Source organism: Aricia agestis, chromosome 14, assembly GCF_905147365.1.
Source record: "Aricia agestis chromosome 14, ilAriAges1.1, whole genome shotgun sequence".
NCBI lineage: Eukaryota > Metazoa > Arthropoda > Insecta > Lepidoptera > Lycaenidae > Aricia > Aricia agestis.
Genome location: NC_056419.1, coordinates 2,249,049 through 2,270,882, shown reverse-complemented (window position 1 = coordinate 2,270,882; position 21,834 = coordinate 2,249,049).

The following is a 21,834-nucleotide window of genomic DNA, read 5'->3' as shown; positions in this document are numbered from 1 at the left end:
GCACATTCGCCAGCAATTTGTCACTGTCGACTTAATCTCACTGATTCTGTGCTCATTTAATGGTGTAAGTTGTTACTTGTTATATAAATTGGAGGTTATAAAACTTTTAATAGTTTAAAATTAACGCTCTTGTATAAGTTTTATTTGGGAAATAATTTCAAGGAACGTAACTATATTTGTGACCAAAAAAATTTTAGATTTTGAGCTACATCCGAAGGTCTCACGGTGAAACCCAGTCACAAATTATTGTTAATAACCTTATAAACTAAATAGTCCTACTATTTGTCTTGTAGTTTGGGCCATAGATATTCGTATAGTTAACACAAATAGAGCGAAACTTTCAAAAATTTACGTAAATATGTCACGCGATTGTTTAATATCTCTGTCTCTGTCTATCCCGCCTAAACTACTGATCCGGTTTTAAGGATGAGGTGTACCTGTCACTAACTAAAGAGACAAAGACTAAGTGGTTTACTGTCATTAAGTGAAGAGTTTGATTAGATGTTGACTCGAATGTTAAAATCTTCAACTAATTATAGTAAGTAATTCTTAGTATATCTAATATATAAAATTCTCGTGTCACTGGTTTCGTTGCCATACTCCTCCGAAACGGCTTGACAGATTCTCATGAAATTTTGTGAGTATATTGAGTAGGTCTGAGAATCGGCCAACATCTATTTTTCATACTTAAAATTATTTATATGGCAAAACCGTTATTTTGCCATATAAATAATTTGCCGGGACAGCTAGTTAACATTATATTAGACTCTGAGTGCGGCAGTAAATATCCAAATTTTTATAACTAAATGATCGCCAATCTCCCAAAACAAGTTTATAATAATCAATTGATTTGTAATAACATAACTTTAGGCCAGATTCAGTCAATTTCTTTCGACGATGTCTCTAAAAAGTAACTCGTTTATCGCTTACCAGCTGTATGTGATTGTCCCAATTGTTGACACTTGCCCCCGAGCCGGGGTCACGGCGGCAGAGGTCAGCTTATACTGGTTCTCAAGGTATTGTTTGCCGTAATCGTATATTTTTACCGACTTTATTGCTTCCTTTCAAGCTTTTTATTGTTTTCGTGTTGTAAATCAATTTATGCTAATATGAAGAGGGAAGTTTTGTCTTTTTATCGATTAGGCTTCGAAATTAATAGGCCTTTTTTGATGTAATAGTAGACGGAGTCTAGACAATAAAGGAAGGTCATAGGCTGATTTTTGTGTTGCTACAATGTATGATCCCTATGAGAAGTGAGCTCATTATAAGACTGACCTGTCATTTATTATCTTAGATCTACACTTTTTACTGTATGTAAGATTTTGTATTTAACATATATTATATATATATTCTTATGTGTTATAAATACTAATCAAATATTAAAATATACTATAATGGGGATTGTCCATTTTTTTTTTAATTTTGCTCATTACAAAAACATTTCGAGGAATAAAAAGTGATCGTTTTTCTGTATATAAAAGAAAAAAATACCCATTAGTTACTTATATTTTTGAACAAATATGTTTAAACTTTGTTTGACCTTCAATGGCGTTAAATTAGCAATAAATTCGACCAACATTACGTTTCGAACTTTTGGTAAGCTTCTCGTATCAACTTTCTCATAATGAGAACTTGCATTTGACGAACCAGTCATTATAAATAAGATTGAAAGGAACTTTAAAACATATGCAGAGGTCAATTATTAGCCGCCGGTGATGACGTCAGAGCGAAACTTTAAAAATTTATTGAGAAAAAACTAGCCAATGAATTTCAAAATTATTTAATTTATATTATTAAAATACCCTATTTTAACGAAAAAAATTATAAAAAGTACATGTGATTTTTTTGGACAATGCCCATTTCTCTCATAATAGTAAAATCTGTATCTCTATCTCTTGTCTACGTTGTATTTGCTACGCCGAGCGCTACGCCGTAGCGCGTCTACGAGATTGCTACGAGCGTGCTACGAAGTGTTTTCTAAGTTTGAACACTTAACACTTAGAAGTTTCTTAAGTGCATCACTGAACACAATTTTATAATGCAATCTAAACTTCTTAAAGTTTATAATTCCACATACTAATACAATAAAAGGGAAGGATTGTTTGTTTGAGTCTATATCCTAAATCTATTTGGTTGAAAGGTAGAAACATACTAAGGTATTTTTGTCACAGGATAAGATACGGTTCCTGTAGGATTATCATTTAAGTACACATGGTAAAATCTAATACTTTACAAAAACAATTTTTTTATCAGGTGTTTAAGTAAAAACTACGTAAATGTTTTTTGTATAATAGAAAACTATATTATAATATTTATTTAACTTTAGTATAAAAAGTAGCTCTTATATTTTACATTGAAGATTTTAAAAATGTCATGTCTCAGTCAGTTTAAGCCAATTACGAGCAAATTAAACCGTGTTACATCGCAATGTGAACTGACCAATATGCAGTGTGAATTGACCCTTAGTTAACACTAAGGACACTATTAAGCATTTGTGTATCAAACCACAAGAAATTACGTATTAAGTTACAAATGCAGTCATGATCTTTAGATCATTTAGATTTTAGATCAAGACTGCATTCATTAACATCAAATTTTTTGTGGGTTAGTACCATCAAAAAAAAATTCATAGTTGACAGACCTACGTCAGCTGGTCGGGTTTAGTTAATTTAATAAGTTGTGATTTTCCGATGTCTGGGTTCGACGTAACGCGACCAAATTACGAAGGTCTGCCAACTGACTATGAATCAAATTTTCTGATAGTACGCAAATGCTTGACAGCGACGATCCATCGTCTATCATGTTTATAGCTAAAGCTCGGAAGTATTTACCATAACCGGCTGTTGCATGGCTATTACCCGGCTATAGCGCCACAGGTTGTATAACCCCATAACCAGATAATGGCTTCTTCGAGCCAAATACAACACCATCTATTACCATTTGCATAATAATATAAATTCGAATGGTTGTATTTCTATCTAAAGGCTTTTTAAATCACTAAACATCATTCAAATCATTTAGCCATGGAAAAGATGAAATTTCGTACATCGATAATATATTCATCCCAGAAATGAATACAGAATAGTCTTTATTCCGAAAAAGTGTACAACTCTAGCGGTTTAAACGAATCTCAATGCTACTAAAAAGTTGCAGACAAAATCTAGTACCTTATTAATGTAGGTAGGTATCAACATAATATAACGACTGTTTAGGTCAGAGCCAAAGAGAATTTGCATATAAAATAAACTTTAATGTAATTGGATTTCTTTGTTTAATTGATTAACACCTCCATCGTGGGTATCGCAGACACAATAGATTTTTAATAGATTTTCAATTGTTATGCGGCAGCCGGCTGCCACTTGGATATCTCCTGTTATTTTCAGCATAGAGTAATTATATTTTCAGCTCTATCGTATGTACACAGAACACTATTTTTAATGCCCTACATTTTTCTGGTATTTTGATCAGAATGAAATCTTTATTCCTGAGAAACATTCCGCGGAAACGGAAACATCAAATCAGCACCATGTCAAAACTGAAAGTAATTCAAATATCGAACGGGACGTTTCTCAATATAAATTTAAATCGTGTTCCTTGGAAATAAATAGGTAAGTAGGTATATGGTAAGTTCGCATTTGATTACTTTTAGGATCATTCGCACCAGTCTTGTATAAACTTAGTTCTTGGTCAATCGTTCGTTAAAAAAATAGTTACTATAATATTACGGGCCTGTTTCACCACTTTCTAATAAAGTGCCGAATAGACTATTCACAACTTTTTTGACAGATTCCCCATACTTCATCTGTCAAGTTAAGTGGTGGATAGCCTATTCGGCACTAATCAGAAAGTGGTGAAACAGGCCCTTAATCCATACCAATATTATAAATGACAAAGTATGTCTGTATGTCTGTCTGTTACCTCTTCACGCCCAAACCGCTGAACCGATTTGGCTGAAATTTTGCATGAAGATACTTTGAGTCCCGGGAAAGGACATAGGATACTTTTTGTCCCGGAAAAATGTACGGTTCCAGCGCGATAAACGAGTTTTGGCGCAACGGAGTTGCGGGCGTCATCTAGTGTTATATAAAACAAAGTTAACATTAGCTTCAAGTGCAAGTTGGCCTGCACGCAAGCTTTTTACTTACAATAATTTAATTTTTTTATTCGTTAACCTTTTAGACTATTTAAAGTTTGTATGACGTCTTTGTTTCTTTTCTCAAGGACAAGAGTTGCTAGATGTTTCTTTTGTTAAAGAAAAATGTTAAGTTTTGTCCAAAAGTTATTATAAGAATAATTGTCAATCTCAGAGGATTGAAGATATCTAACAATTGGAGAAAAGTTTTTTTCAAAACTGATGAATATTGTGTGATAAAAAATTCATTTCAAGAACTCTACCTCTACCTAGTACTGTCAAGTAAGCATGTACTAATTGTTATTAGCAGCTTATATTTAGGATCAATACTGCAGAATGCACAATATTTACATTTCCGCGGCTGTACAACAAAGACAAAAGAACTAGAAAACTTTGAAGCATCAAACTGTAACCGAACGAATGCAGGTATCACGGCAATGCAGTATTATGAAACAAATGATCTCTACTATAGTCTATTGGCGTATATTTACAATCTCAATACGAATATATTGTAATAGTCTATAGCTATGTCCACACTGTGCACTTTCATCTTCAATTTTCTAGATCACGAATTAGTTATGTCCACACTGTGCACTTTCATCTTCAATTTCGTCATCAACTTTCATATTGGCGCATTCAATAATTGAATGCGTCAAGGAACGCAACGCCAATATTGTCATTTTTGAAGTTTTGGATGGACTGTGGACTGTGGACGGTCAGAGGGCATGCCTCACGTTCGCTGTTGACGCTGTTAACTGCGCTATAACGCATGCCCTTGACGAACAGAAAAAGGCACAGTGTGGACAAAGCTATTAGAATATATATTTGGTTTATGTCACCACCCTGCCACCACCCACCACCAACTTAATATTTTAAATACGAAAGTGTGCCTTTATGTCTGTCTGTCTGTAACCTCTTCACGCCCAAACCACTGAACCGATTTTGCTGAAATTTGAGTTCCAGGAAAGGATACTTTTTATCCCGGAAAAATGTACGGTTCCCGCTCGATAAACGAATTTTGGCGCAACGGAGTTGCTTCTCTCTTCTTCTTGGATCTTGTTAAAAATAAAAAGGTGCCTCTTCATGTCTGTCTGTCTGACGTCTGTTACCTCTTCACTCTTAAGCTGCCGAACCGATTGAGATGAAACTTCGTACTAAGATACTTTGAGAGACAAAAAAGGACATAGGATAGTTTCCGCGAGGGAAATAAAAACATATTTTTTTAATGAATTATTGTGTTGCGTTAAATATATTTTCCCTCGTTATTATGATTATTTCTAAAAGTGAAACTGCGATTAAAGTAATATAATTTAAAAACTGAACAAAGAATTTAAATAAAAAATATATGTATTAGACTTGTAAGCGAACATTTAGGCCGTTTTAAAAATAATTTATTACCATTATTTTGAGGCCTAAAGTGTTAGTAAAAAGGCTGGAGTACTGGAATTTATGATTTCACGTTCATGGGAATCTCGCCCTTATGGTGGAGGCAACAGATGGGCAGTGCGATGTTTATCGGTTGTAATGAAAATTAAGAGTTGCACATGCGAGAGCTTTATCGATAAGGCGGCACGCTAACTGCGGTACTCTCGGTGTTGCCATGTGTAATTTTATGCCAAAATTGTGGGTAAAATTTTCATCTAAATATTAACCAAAACAAAATTAAGGCTATAACACACGATATTCGCTATGCCGCTAAAGTAATGTTAAACATACTTCTACTACTACTAATTTTATTAAAGCTTTTGCCGTAGTCCGTTAAAAAGCTTTCAGTATCACTTTTGAAGCTTGTCTTTAGCAGTTTTATTAACGTGTGTTACAATAATTTCTAGTATAATATCAAGACACTGATTTTACATAAAAATATTGAGTAAACATTTTGAAATAGCCAAAATGATATTAGGCTCCTGTTTATTCTGTAACAAAAGAAGAAAACACGACACAGCACCTGTGGCTTTCAGCCTGCTGCTGTAGTATTTTAATTATTATGCTGTAGTACGCATCATATGTAATTAATAACCGTTTTAACTCTATGGCCTGAGCTGCGAAAAACTTTAGAAGCCGACATTTTATTTGTGGGTTGAACCGGTAGTATACGAGTTAGTAGTTAGTCGAACCGGTAAAATATGAGTTCAAAGTTGTTTAAATAAGAATAAGAACACACAGTACATCATTTAAGTTAGTGGTACAGTTCTACTATAGTCGGTAGTCCAACCCCAAGTACCACCCGCGCTGGCAACCCCGCCGCACTCAGTCAGTCTTGCATGGCCGAGCGCGGCAAGCACCGCGTCGCGCCGGTGCCGGCTAAGCGGCAGTACGCGTATACCCCGTGTCCCCGCTCCGAGGAGGTGGGCACCGACCGCGCCTGGCCCCAGCTGCCCCCGCCCCAGGTGCCCCAGCTGCCTCAGTTGACCCCGCTGCCCCCGCCGACGCCCGAGAAAGGTTTGCCGCCAAAATTTTGAAAACTTTCTATGTTTAAAAATTTTGCCGCGTTTTCGATTGGGTGAATTTTTTGCCCCCACTGCCCGCCGACGCCACAGAAAGGTTTGCCGCCAAAATTTTGTGTTTCTATGTTTAAAAATTTTGCCACGAAATTTGCGATGGGTATGAATTTTCACCGACTTTCTGTGAGACAGAATGTTTTGGGGCAAAAATTAACGCGAGTTTTCTTAAATTTCTTGCTAAAATAATTATCGCTTTTCGTGAATATTTCTCGACTTTGGAATTAATGTTTTATTGCATTAATAGACACTACTTAATTAATTTTTTACTATTCCCAGATTTGGGACTTTGTCAGTTGTCTTCCTTTGTGATTTAGTAGGATTACGTCATTTTTGGGAGCAGTAAAAAAGTTATTTATCTTTTGCAGGTACTTAATATTATGTTATGCATACTTTATTTCGAGAAAACGTATATTTTTTTTGCATTTTAAGGAACATCTGCATTAAGTTCCATATATAGTCTGATAAATAATATTAATACCATTTTCAAACAAAGAAAAAACAAAACATAAGACTTCAATAGAAATATTGTAGTTCATGCAGAGAGTCCACAAACTTTATATTCCTCACTTTTATGAGGTTTATGAATTCAAAAGCTCTTTATGCAAATTCCGCTAGTTGAGACACTTTCCAGTTTAAAATGAAAATTTAGATTTTTCACTATCAAATTACGTCGGTAGTCAGGCGTTATTTGGTCTCTTTTCCTTTGATTTCTCATCTTTATTCACCTAGAAATCCTTTACTACTCAACTTAATAATTCGGAATAATCTTCTAGAGATAAGCACACCTATGTATTATATTAATGTATGGTATATTTTAAGCTTGTTTTAGAATATTGTACATAAAGAATAAATAAATAAATAATATTTATAATATTATTTCGAATCACTAAGTTCGAAAAATATTTAAAATACACCGGTTCTAACTTTTCAGTGGTACGACACTATAAATGTACATTCCTAAATTGGCTTAACTTACTGCTAAAGTGATAGTCGTTTAGTAGCAGAGATTAAGAGGATACCACAGCGGCTAGAGAAATGAAAAAAAAGTACGTGTAATATCTATAGCTGTCTCCCTTACCTCAAGCCTATACCGCAGAACGCGATAGAGACAACTGCAGAAAATCCAGAAAATCAACGATTCGTTGTCCCCTGATTCCTTCTCCAAAACTTAACCGATTTAAGTACTTTTTTCATTAAAGATTAAAAAAAGGCTTGAGCTGTGTTCCTATGTTTTGCTTTTTTTGTATAATCTATCCAAATCTGTTTTCTGGACGTTTAAACACAGTGGAAAATCTGGCCATTTTTTTGGGTTTTTGAACGTTCATATCTTATTTAATAATTAAATTATGAAAAAAAAGAAAACATAGGGACATTGTATTAGTGGCCGTAGATATTCAAGAAAAAATTATAACTCTACTAGCATTATCCAGGGAGGAAACAGGGGACAACGTTTGTATGGAAAAAATGGCGGTGTGGAATCCTCTTAAGGTGTCCGCTTCTATATTCATCAATAGTCATTATTCATTCTAATCCAACTGCAAGACTATCTTAAAAAGTTACGCTATTATAGTTAGAAAATAACTTAAGGCGCTCCCCCTACGTAGATGCCGTAATTTACGGTATTTAGAGCCTTATAAACTCATCATTTGAAAGCTACAACGGTATAATAAAAATATAGCGATAATCTTCAGCATATCAACATTCCTTTCCCTGTTATTAATTGCCTATTTTTGTTTATTATCATGATATTAGCTTCCAAAGTAATATCAATTTATTAAAATTCAAGCATACTTTCAGCATCTCCTTAGTATTTACAAATTACGTTTATTTGAAACACACGCCAATAGACAGACAATTTTATTAACTATGGTACGTATTATTCCCCGTTTGATTTTTTTAGATCAATTTTGAACTGAGATAAGAAAAAAATAAGGATTTTGTACGATCTCGGCAAGGTCGTTTGCTCGGGGGATGGCCTTAATGCGGAAACTTATTTGTTTTTGAATAAACACTTTTTTCACTATTATTTTTTTCACTAAAACTTTATACCTAGGTATAGTGTTGATTCATTGATGTTCAGCAGCTTTACATATATTAGCTTTACATAGGAAACTTATTTGTTTTTGAATAAACACTTTTTTCACTATTATTTTTTCACTAAAACTTTATACCTAGGTATAGTGTTGATTCATTGATGTTCAGCAGCTTTACATATATTAGCTTTACATAGGAAACTTATTTGTTTTTGAATAAACACTTTTTTTTCACTATTATTTTTTTCACTAAAACTTTATACCTAGGTATAGTGTTGATTCATTGATGTTCAGCAGCTTTACATATATTAGCTTTACATAGGAAACTTATTTGTTTTTGAATAAACACTTTTTTTTCACTATTATTTTTTTCACTAAAACTTTATACCTAGGTATAGTGTTGATTCATTGATGTTCAGCAGCTTTACATATATTAGCTTTACATAGGAAACTTATTTGTTTTTGAATAAACACTTTTTTTTCACTATTATTTTTTTCACTAAAACTTTATACCTAGGTATAGTGTTGATTCATTGATGTTCAGCAGCTTTACATATATTAGCTTTACATAGGAAACTTATTTGTTTTTGAATAAACACTTTTTTTTCACTATTATTTTTTTCACTAAAACTTTATACCTAGGTATAGTGTTGATTCATTGATGTTCAGCAGCTTTACATATATTAGCTTTACATAGGAAACTTATTTGTTTTTGAATAAACACTTTTTTTTCACTATTATTTTTTTCACTAAAACTTTATACCTAGGTATAGTGTTGATTCATTGATGTTCAGCAGCTTTACATAATATCATAATACATACTCATAATATTAATAAGCCGTAGTAATGAAGACATGTTACTTATTATGAATGCCTATTACTATATACATTTCTAACATATCCATATTAATATAATAAAGTCTGTCTGTCTGTCTGATGATGATGATGATGAACACCACAGCGTGTTCCCGTAAATTGGGCGTCAAATTGAAATCGGTCGTACATAAAAATACAAGTAGGTACTCAGATTTTACCTCTGAGTTCTGACCCTTATCCTATTACCTACGTCGTAAAGACTACTCTTGCTTAAACTGCGGGTAAAATAGCTTTAAATGGACTATAGCAGGCTTGTGCACTTGGACCCTGAGTGAGTTCAGGGCCTAAGTTCTCCAAGGTCGTGTTGGCACGTGGCTGTATCCGTAATCGTACCATGTTCACAAACCATACGAGTACATCCTTTACATACACTGTCATCATAATATTATGAAAAATAAACTTTTTTTTGTCTGGTTACAAACTGGAAATAAGAAAGGATACTGGAAACTGAGAATAACTGGTCAACGCATCCACCGCATCAAAATCTGAGATTTGATGAAATTCGATATGAATATACTTGCAGTGTCCCGAAAAAGGACTTAAACAGTTTTTATTACATATTATAGAACTTATGGTTTCTAAAACAATTTTTTTAGCAATTAATAGTTGCTAACTTGCTAAAAATTAGTTTCGAAAACAATTTTTTTAAGTAACTATTAACCAAATATGACTTTCAACAAGGAAATTCCTTGACCAAAAACTGCCATGTTGGCTTATTAGCCAAATAGTAGCCAATGGCTTTTGGACAGTGTCCGGGCTGCAAATAACTCCAGATAGACGGCACAGCTGCGCGACCGAACAGTATTTATTGTCTGATACTACTATTATAACTCTCTGATAAATTGTAATCAGTTGAGACAGAGCACGCGCAGTTGCATAACATTGGGATAAAAAGTTTACGTGTTAAAATAATGTTTAGTTGAGTTTAACATAAAAGTGCTGAGGCCTGCGAAAGGCCGGATTATTGTGACTCTGTAATATGACATACATCGGTACACAACTATGTATAATCGAGTACTGTTAGTGAATTCAGTTAAGTGGTGATTATAATATTATAATACTGGTACCGGTATATTATCTATGGTTTATGAATTCAAGTAAGTGGTAGTGTTGTGGCTAATAATATACAAGTGCTATGAACTTTTGCAGAACAGGTAAGTATGAAAACCAGCGGTAAAATGAAATGTACCTGCTAGTTGATTTCAAACATACTAAAGAACTAACATCGCGTAAATTAGAAACATTTTTTTCAGTAAAAGTGTAAGAAACATCCATCATAAAACTATTATCCTAATTAATATTATAAACGAGGAAGATTGAGGGCTGTCCACCTTATACATAAAACACCAAGCCTAGTTATAAAAATCTAACTTAAATCGATCTAAAAGGATCATTCATCATGAATTTGTGCTGGTCGAAAATACTTTAATATGATATTATCTCATATTTTGCGGTACTAAAAACGCTTTCTCTAATATAAATCTTATAACAAAAATATTACAGCGAGTTCCTATAAACGTTTTATAAAACCCTATTCACTTGGTATTTGAACGCCAAATCTGGCTTTGTATCTGTGACATGTTGTAAAGTCGGGAAAATATAGCCCCAGGCTAGAGCTGGTAAATCTGATTTTAACCTAGAATCTAGATCCTAGTTTAGCCGGGAAGCCAAAAGTATAGGTAATGATTTTTGTAGTCTATTTGTGTTTATTTGTTCTGCCGTAGCACCATCCTGTCAAGCCCCATTTATAAGGACACAGGTGACCGCGACAACAATAGAATAACAATAGATTCCCATGAATCAGCGATCGAAGGATTAATATCGTATCAAGTGTCAACTACTTAATAATATATTTGTTAATATGGTCTGGGTAACTGCAGAGGTATCCTATAGCTTGTCTTGAGAAAACCTTGAAGACAAACTATAATAGGACTTTAGTGTTCTTGACTTTTGAATATCCTATATGCCACAAACGTTTAAGGTTTAATAGGATGGAGTCCTCATGAATAGAGGTTCACTTTTAAGTAGAGCAAATAATTTTCATTCATCTGTATGGCTTCCGCGCATAATGGGTATACCCACCAGGCTAGCTTTTTGTTAACTAACTAACCAAAAAGGAGCTAATTATATTCCAGGATACTAATGAGTAATGACAAATTAGATACAGGATATAATGACATCTCTCAGGATAATACAGCTACAGCAGTTGACGGTGCGGGCCGCAATGCAGATACTTACGACTGTGTAATTAATTCGTGCTGATTATACACAACGGACTCAGCGATATATAAAGAGTGTCTGTTTGTTACTGTCTAGAGGTTTAAACCGCTGAATAAGTTTTGATGTTTGTTACTGTCGAAATTCTGTGAGTCTTGAGGAATGGCATAGTGTAGTTGCGCCCAAGCGATAAAATACTGGCGATATAATTTATTATATCTTAACTAGCTGTCCCGGCAAATGTTGTTTTGCCATCTAAAGTATTTCACCTAGTGATATTTTATTATAAAAAACATCATCAATTTCGCCCATATTGTTTTATTGAAGTTACTAAATAAATACCTTACCATGGCTACGTCCATCGCTATCCCGTCGCACAAAAAATGGTCGCCGTCGGTCTCGACTCTCGAGTTGTAATCATTTACTATTATTTATTCAACAAATGAACTTATCAATATAAAAAGTACCCAGTAGCCGATTCTCAAACCCACTGAATATGCATATAAAAATTGATTAAAATCAGTAAAGCCGTTTCGGAGGAGTATGCGGCCTAACATTGTGACACGAGAATTTCATATGTAAGATGACGTAGATATAGCACATTTTTCTTGTGTTTTGTAGAGTTTGACTGCTACTTTATTAAATAAAATGTTACTCATCATGGTTATATAGAGACTCGAATATTGTAAGCCTTTGAGTTTTGCTTCCTGAAATTGGTTTCGCGCGTGGATTCAAACTTGGAACACGAATTGAGTTTGTGACTTGCATTCAGACGAGGCTAAAAGCTGTGTCTATGGTTATTGTATTGTGGCCTGTGGTATGCAGGCGTTAAAAACTATAATATAGGTCTACCAGAATCTGGCAAAAAATGAGAAAATGAATTGACTCTAGCAATACCGGGGTAATTGAAATAAAACATTTTGATCCTTATAGTGACTTACAGCGACTGATTAAGTGTGTTAAACATGCAAATATAAAAATGTATTCAATGATCAAGGATATTTATTATTTTATGAAAATCTGCTACAGATTTTCATAAAATAATAAAGAGTCAAAAATTACCTACAGATTCTGGTAGACCTTTATATTATATTATGCATATGTTACGCTCAAAGACCGAAAACGCTCAATGAGCGAAAAAACGGCTCACAACGCGTTGTGGACTGTGGTCATAGTGAAACAGTCACGACGCGAAATTCGCGTCGTGGCCCTAGTGAAAACGGCCACGACGCGTTCTGGTAATCACAGAAATACCACAAAGCGAAATTCGTGTCGTGGCTGACGTGCTATTCGACCACAACGCGTTGTGGTAATCGAGAAAAGCCATGACGCGTTCTGAGCATTTAAAAACAGCCACGACGCGAATCCGTGTTGCGGCCCTAATGAAAACAGCCACGACGCGTTCTGAAACCAGGTAGTTACTCAGGAGTAATTTTATAGTGCCCAAGTACACATACAAAAAAAACTGGACAAGTACGACGCTATGTCGACAATATCGGATCTCTATCGTATAGATACCGTGTGATTAAACGTTAGTTCATGCTTCATAGTTAAATAAAGTGGGTAACTAACAATTTGAAAACCATCGTTTTTCTAATAAATTGGGACCAGGAAAATTATTTGTAATAAAAAAAAAATTATATGTACATTGTACAATTATTAATAGCTAGATGATGAAATGTGTAAATTACTAGGTTTATTAAAATTATAAGGGAAACTTAATAATCTTATAAGTATATAAGATTCTCGTGTCGCAATGTTAGTTACCGTAATCCTCCGAAACGGCTTTACTGATTATTACCTATATGCATATTCAGTAGGATTCTCAAATCGGCTACTGGCTACTTTTTATATTGATACTAGCTGTCCCGGCAAACGTTTCTTTGCCATATAAAGTATTTCGCCCGTTTTATTTTATTGAAGTGACTAAATAAGTATGTCACCATGGCAACGTCCGTCGCTGTCCCGTCGCACAAACAATGGTCGCCGTCAGTCTCGAGTTGTAATAATTTACTATTATTTATTCAACAAATGCACTTATCAATATAAAAAGTACCCAGTAGCCGATTCTCAGACCTACTGAATATGCATATAAAATTTGGTTAAAATCAGTAAAGCCGTTTCGGAGGAGTACGCGGCCTAACATTGTGACACGAGAATTTTATATATAAGACTAGCTGTCCCGGTGAACTTTGTGTCACTTTAAAACCTTCCCTGGACTTCTACAAATATTTTAAGACAAAAATCAGCCCAATCCGTTCAGCCGTTTGCGAGTTTTAGCGCGACTAACACATTTGAAAATCCATTTCTATATATATAGATTATGCATTTGTTGAATAAATAATAGTAAATTATTATTTATTACATATTGTACAATTTTCTATACCAGGAGTTTTTTTTGTAATCAAATCATTTTTCCGGAAAAATGAAAAATAATTCCGGCTTTAACTCAACTTTAGTAATTTTTAACCCAACATCGTCAGAGATTAGGGGATTTCTAATAAGGTTAGACCATGAACTTCATTATTAACCTACAAGACTATTAAACGAAAAAAAAAAACAAAATGAAAGTACAAAAAAAAAGGCATATAAATCCAAAACTCATATCCGTATCTAGTGGCTATCGGCTTGTTTCGAATGTTCCAATCACTTCGAAACTTCGTAAACGGTTTTAAAACTCGGCATTTGGCAGCCAGTGCGACAGATAAAACTTTTCTTGTTCCAAGTTCGAGCAAATTTTTTTAAAAACCATCTGCAAAGTATACCTAGATGCATACTGGATGTTGGCAGTCTCTTCGTTTTTTTAATGTAATAAGGGGGCAAACGAGTAAACGGGTCACCTGATGGAAAGCAACTTCCGTCGCCCATAACACTCGCAGCATAAGAAGAGCTGCAGGTGCGTTGCCGGCCTTTTAAGACGGAATAGGGTTCCGTCTGAAAAGGCCGGCAACTTTTAACACGGAATAGGGGAGGGTAGGGAAGGGAAGCGAATAGGGTAGGGTAGGGAAGGGAATAGGGTAGGGGTTTGGGCCTCCGGTAAACTCACTCACTCGGCGAAACGCGCTGTTTCACGCCGGTTTTCTGTGAGAACGTGGACGTACGTCTCAGGTCGAGCCGGCCCATTCGTGCCGAAGCATGGTTCTCCCACGTATAATTCATCGTTCCGTTTATTGCCCTGGAACCGTACGTTTTTCAGCGATAAAAACCTAAAATTGCCTGTTCGGGGCTCCAACATTTTTCCATACCCACAAAATTAGTTTTGTATATATATGTGAAAGTATCTATTTATATATATATATATATATATATATATATATATATATATATATATATATATATATATATATACATTTAGTGTTATTCTCATCTACTTATCCTCTCTTTAAGCGTTTCAAAGATAAAATATTTTATTTCTGGAATAGAATTTTAAATTGTATAACACAAACTGAAGTGTCAGAAACACTAACTTTTGATTGTTCTGCTTCAGACAATCATAAATTACGTGAAAATTATGAAACTTGTTTATCTTTTCACTGAAATCTAATTAGTTTTGTTACATTTTAGGATATAAAAGCTAACTTTGTTGTAATATTTATAATTTAATTAGGAACATATTTTAGGAATTGATTACTCAACTGAATGTGTGTGTTAAAAGAGTTGATACTTGTATTTTGTACTTATTAAAAACTCAAGCTGCATCTGTATCACTAGGTAATAGCATATTAGGTATATTGCAGATACTGGAAAATTCTGGAGAATTTTACCCGATATGTGTTGCATGAAATCAAAATTTCTTTTATTTTCCAAGTTGGCTCGAAGCTAACACTTTCGGAAAGTCTTTTGTTAGTGTGTATGAGCCAGATTCAAAGGTTTTACCCACCTCGAAAAATCCCAACTTTAACTAGTTTTTACTGCAATAAAAAATCCATTTTACATTTTAAATGAATTCTGTTAGTACATCTGTCGTGGTTAATGACAGGTAGTTCTATGTTGCGGTGAAAACTCATTCGTGAATAAATAAATATTGCAATATGTCCGCCTCGAATAAATCATATTTTATTTTTCTAATTATTGCGCGATGGTCTCTCGATTTTCAGGATTCTTTTAATGAACTTTGTTAAATTGATTGGTTGACCAATCCAAATCGAACTCGTCATTAATAAATAAAAATATTTATATATTAATTATGAGGTAGACTCTTTTCACGCAGATTTTGGGTCTGTTTCTCCATTCTATATCTTGGCATAGGACTTAGGACAATGCAGGCTCATCACCTAAATGTCTGATAAGAACGACGATCCATATTGTGTCGGGACTCGGGATGTTAAGAGGATACACCAGGGGCGAGAGAAATTGAAAATAGGTATTTGAAAATGTATTGCTGTCTCACCAATCTCAAGTCTCCCACCGCAGAGCGTGATAGAGACAACACGACAAAAGTTCTAATAAAAGAACAGAAAATCTTCGATTCGTTGTCCGCTGATTCCTTCTCCAAAACTTAACCGATTTATGTACTTTTTCATTAAGAATTAAAGCAAGGCTTGAGCTGTGTTCCTATGTTTTATTTTTTTTGTATATTTAAGCCAGTTTTGTTTTCTGGGTGTTTGAACACAGAGGAAAATCTGGCCATTTTTTGGGTTTTTGGACGTTCTTATCTTTTTTAATAATAAAATTATGAAAAAAAAGAAAACATACGGACATGCTTATAGTGGCTTATATTCAGGAAAAAAGCATAACTCTACCGGCATTATCCAGGGAGGAAACAGGGGACAACGTTTGTATGGAAAAACGGCGGCGTGGACTCCTCTTAAAAGTTGATGCTACGACTCATCTATCGCCAGTTGTGTAGGACTATTATTAGTCCCACCATAAAGGAAGAAAGAGTGTCTTTATGTATTGCGCACATTCTCGGACACTATCTCTTACTCTTTCTTTCAGTGAAATCACCCTTTGACATAGAAATCATTGTGGAATTTAGATGACGTATTTAATCATCTAAAAGTCTACAATTTCAGCTCGAAACACAGACATAACTCGTCCCAATAGGCCCCAGCATCTCACTAATTATATGAGGGAATTTCTAATGAGCTGCATGCAGATGTTTTAAGCTGGTTTTACACTATCTTTATAATTATACAGCTACAAGGATATTTTGACGTGTTTCTGACATACTACTGTCAGTTAAAATGGAGCTTTTTTAACGGCCGCATTCAGCGAAATTTAATAATGATTAAACTTATTAATAAAGAGTTTGACAGATATTGTATTAATATATGCTTAATAGGTCAAAATGTTCAATTAATAAAAGTTCAGTGTTTTATATTCGTCTCTAAGTAGGTACGTAATTCTTTGAGTAATTTTCCTCTAATTTAAAACCTTTATACTTCCGACATAAGAATCAATATATAAACAGGAAATAACTGTAAAGTTTAAAAGCACATACCTGAACTGAATATCCTTATATCACCAAAAATATAAATAAATAAAAAACTCTTTATTCAAACCATTAATGAAACAATTCAGATACAAAGAGGGGAAAAAAAAACAGTTTGAAATGGCGGCCTTACTGCTGGAAGCAGTTTCTTCCAGGCAACCATAAACTTAATTACTTAACAAAACAAATACTTAACTGAAAATATTAATTAAATACATAGATATAAAAAATGACAAAATGAGATACAATATATAATAAGATAAATAAATATTATACACAAATAAATATAATAGATACAATTTCTATTAATAAATACTTACAATACATGTATATATACATAAATTAATAAACACATATAACATTATTATGATACGAAGAAGGAAATAAAAGAAATCAGAATTTTAAGAGTTTGCAGATAGATCTAAGTAATGTTGTTTAAGTCTTTTCTTGAAAGTATTAATAGATTTGGAATTTTGTATACTTTCGGGTAGAGCATTCCACAGACGGATAGCAGAGACGGTGAAGGAAGAGTCATAGAAGTTAGTGTTGTGAGAAGGAAAGGCAAGAGTTAGTTTATTGGCTGTTGTGATGTTTGTGTCCTAGAAAGGTAAAGTTTTGTTTGAGGTAAGCAGGAGATTTGGGATTAAATAAAATATCGTAAAGAAGATGAAGAATGTGTGTATTCCGACGCAACTTCACAGGTAGCCACTTTAGTTCTGTCCGGTACATAGATATGTGATCATATTTTCTTAGGTCGAAAATAAATCGGATGCAAAGATTTTGCAGGCGTTCCAGGGAAGAAAGAAGTTGATCGTTAAGATCACTGTAGCTGACATCTGCGTAGTCTAAGATAGGAAACAGAAGAGCGTGAACTAGTGAGATTTTAGTTGATACAGGAAGGAAGTAACTGAGGCGTCTGAGAGAGGCAGTGGCAGCGAACAGCTTCTTGCGGAGTTCTTGAGTTTGGGTGTTCCACGAAAGAGTGCGGTCAATGTACTCGTATATACCGAGGTTGCAAACATAGGAGCTATAGGAAATGATAGACCCGTCAAGATTTATTTCAGGTAAGTTAGCGCAGTCGACTTTAGCAATCAGCTGCCTGCTACCAATGATGATGCATTGGCTTTTTTTCGGGTTAAGATCTAGACCGTAGTATTTGCTCCACTTAAGTATTTCTGACAAGTCAGAATTAAGTTGGGCAATCACATTGGAGAGTGAGGAAAGTAAGGCCTGTCTATAAAATATACTTAGAGGTTTAAAAGTTTCTTTCGTCGAAACATCCTTGCAGGCCTGTAAATAAGTCTCACGGCTTACCACTACTCAGTTCATCATTATGTAGAGGAGACGCGGCACCATTGGATATTTATGAACAAACAGACGTGACCCACTCTCCCCGCTATGCCGCATTCACGTTTTGTTTTACGTCGCTTTTCACTTGACGCTAATGATGAAATACTATGTTCTAAAATTATGATACTTCACTTTTTTATTGGAAGTAAATTAACATTAAACGGTACGATGTCGGATGGCATAACATTTAGATAAGTATTTGTCGTTTTATGGGCGATATTCATAATTTTGATGATGGTGTTAAAATAAAAGAACACAAGAGTGCCAGCTGCCGCTGCCGAAGTAACTTAAAAAAACCGGCCAAGTGCGAGTTGGACTCGCCCATGAAGGGTTCCGCAGCAGCAATAAGGTTTATTTCTATGAAATTAAAAGTTAAATTAAGGTTTACCATTTATGACGTATAAAAAAACTACTTGCTAGATCTCGTTCAAACCAATTTTCGTTGGTAGTTTTTCTAGTAATGTACATCATATATTTTTTTTAGAATTATCATGCCCCTACTTTAGAAATTAGAGGGACACACACACACACACACACACACATTTTACCACTTTGAAAGAGTCTCTCTCGCAAACTATTTAGGTTAGAAAAAAATTATATAAGAAACCTAAATATGATTTTTGGAGACCTATCCATAGATACCCCATACGTATAGGTTAAATGAAAAAAATTTTTTTTTGTTTCAGTTGTACCTATGAGGACCTCTAAAATTTTTAAATAATTTTCCATTTTTGTATCAAAATCATAATGCGGTTCACAGACTACATCTACTTACCAAGTTTCAATAGTATAGCTCTTATAGTTTCGGAGAAAAGTGGCTGTGACATACGGACGGACAGACAGACAGACAGACATGACGAATTTATAAGGGTTCCGTTTTTGCCATTTGGCTACGGAACCCTAAAAAGCTGCTATGTCCAAGGCGTTTACAATTCATCCACCCCCGCATGCTAGAAACAGAAAGTGACTAGCGTAAAATAAAATAAAAATTCTTTTATTTCTGAATAAATTTGAACCAAATGTCCTCAGAAAGTCTACATGGTGCCTACCACGTTCGGGAATTGTATTTAATTTCTCACAATTAAAATTGACTCCTGCATAGCTGGCTTAGTTTCAATCAAACCAGCAAATAGCACCGAATTTCAACATGGGAGAGCCATGCTTCGGCACGAATGGGCCAGCTCGACCGGAGAAATCACAGCCACACAGAAAGCCGGCGTGAAACAGCGCTTGCGCTGTGTTTCGCCGAGTGAGTGAGTTTACCGGTGGCCCAATCCCCTACCCTTTTCCCTTCCCTACCCCTTCTCCTATTTCCATCCCTAGCCTCCCCTATTCCCTTCCCTACCCTCCCCTATTACCCTATTCCCTCTTAAAAGGCCGGCAACGACATCGTGCCGGCAACCTGCAGCTCTTCTGATGTTCCGAGTGTCCATGGGCGACGGAAGTTGTTTTCCATCAGGTGACCCGTTTGCTCGTTTGCCCGAACGTGCCGCGTCTTGTCTTATCTAAATAAATTGAAAATGACGTCGTGCGTGTTTCGAAAATGTACCAATTATGACTCAAAAGAAAACAAAACACATGGAATCTCTCACCACATGTCTTGATTGCAATAAATACCTCGATTATTTACATTTTCAATTATTTTTTCGAACAATCTGGAAAAAATCGAATTTTCGTCATAGCTCAGGCGAAGAAAGAGACAGCGATACGATTCGACGTTTAAAAATAGAACTGTCTCTTTTATGTAAATGGCTTTTCGTATCTTTTGTTTCACTTATCTGTCAAATTTGTCAATGTTTGCAATTTTGAATTTGAAAATTGTTTGGTAGAGATTTTAGCCGGAAAATAGTATGGACGTAACAGATCTGTATAAGTACAATATCATTGGATTCTACTCGTAATGAAGAAATTCGATATATTTTAAAATTTTATTACAAAAAAGGTAAAAATGCAGAGAAAGAGAGAGAGAGAGAGAAAATGAGAGCCGCGAAAAAATTTTTGATGTTTATGGACCTTATGCAGTATCTGTGAGAGCAGCGCAAAATATTTTGGTTTATGCGTTTTTCATCCGGAAATTTTGATATCAAAGATGCACGTCGCTCTGGTCGCCCTGTTACGGACAAAACTGATGCCATTTTTTAAAAAGTTGAGCAAGATCGCCATATTAGTAGTTACGATGTAGCTGAAGAACAGCTGGGGATTGACCACAAAATGGTTTTGGCGCATTTGAAAAAAGCTGTGTACACAAAAAAGCTCGATATTTGGGTGCCTCATGGGCTCACTGAAAGAAACCTAATGAATGATGTACTCATTTGTGATTCTTTATTACGACGTAATGAAACCGAACCATTTTTGAAGAAGCTGATAACTGGTGATGAAAAGTGGATCACGTGCGACAAGAACGTGCGAAAAAGATCGTGGTCAAAGGCCGGTCAGACTTCACAAACTGTGGCGAAACCCGGGTTGACTCGCAACAAGGTAATGCTGTGTGTGTGGTGGGATTGGAAGGGCATTATTCATTATGAGCTGTTACCGCCAGGCAGGACTATCGATTCTAAACTGTACTGCGAACAACTGATGAGATTAAAGCAAGAAGTTGAGAGAAAGTGGTCGGATTTAATCAACAGAAGGGGTTTGGTTTTTCACCATGATAACGTTTACACATCTTTAGCCATTGAGCAAAAATTACGGGAGTTTGGCTGGGAGGTGTTAATGCATCCGTCGTATAGACCTGACCTTGCACCTTCAGATTTCCACCTGTTTCGGTCGCTGCAGAAAATCTTAGGCAGTGTCAGGTTGACATCACAAGAGGACTGCCAAAACCACTTGTCGCAGTTTTGTCATCAGAAGCCCTAATTTTTTTATAGCAATGGGATTATGTTCCTACCAACAAGATGGCAAAAAGTTATCGAATAAAATGGCACCATACTTTAGTCAATTGTAAATAAACTTTATAAAAAAACCTTTTGAATTTTTAATTTTTATATAAAATGCGAAGAAACTTTTTCCCCAACCTAATATTAATGTTCCACTCTGAGTGCGGCAGCAAGATCTTTCAAAGTCAGACAATAATTAAAAAGTATTTTCACACCTCCGAGATCTCGGTGTATAGTACACGGGAATAGTCTAAGAGCCCAACAAAGCCCGCAGAACGCACTTGACCGCGTTTGTTTACACTCCACACCTCGTGGTCTTTGGATAGAGTGCCTCGTGAGTCGTGACGTTTATGTCACAGAAATAGGTGAGGGAAAAGAAAGCTCAAAAATAGGTAAAAGGAAGAAAAAGATA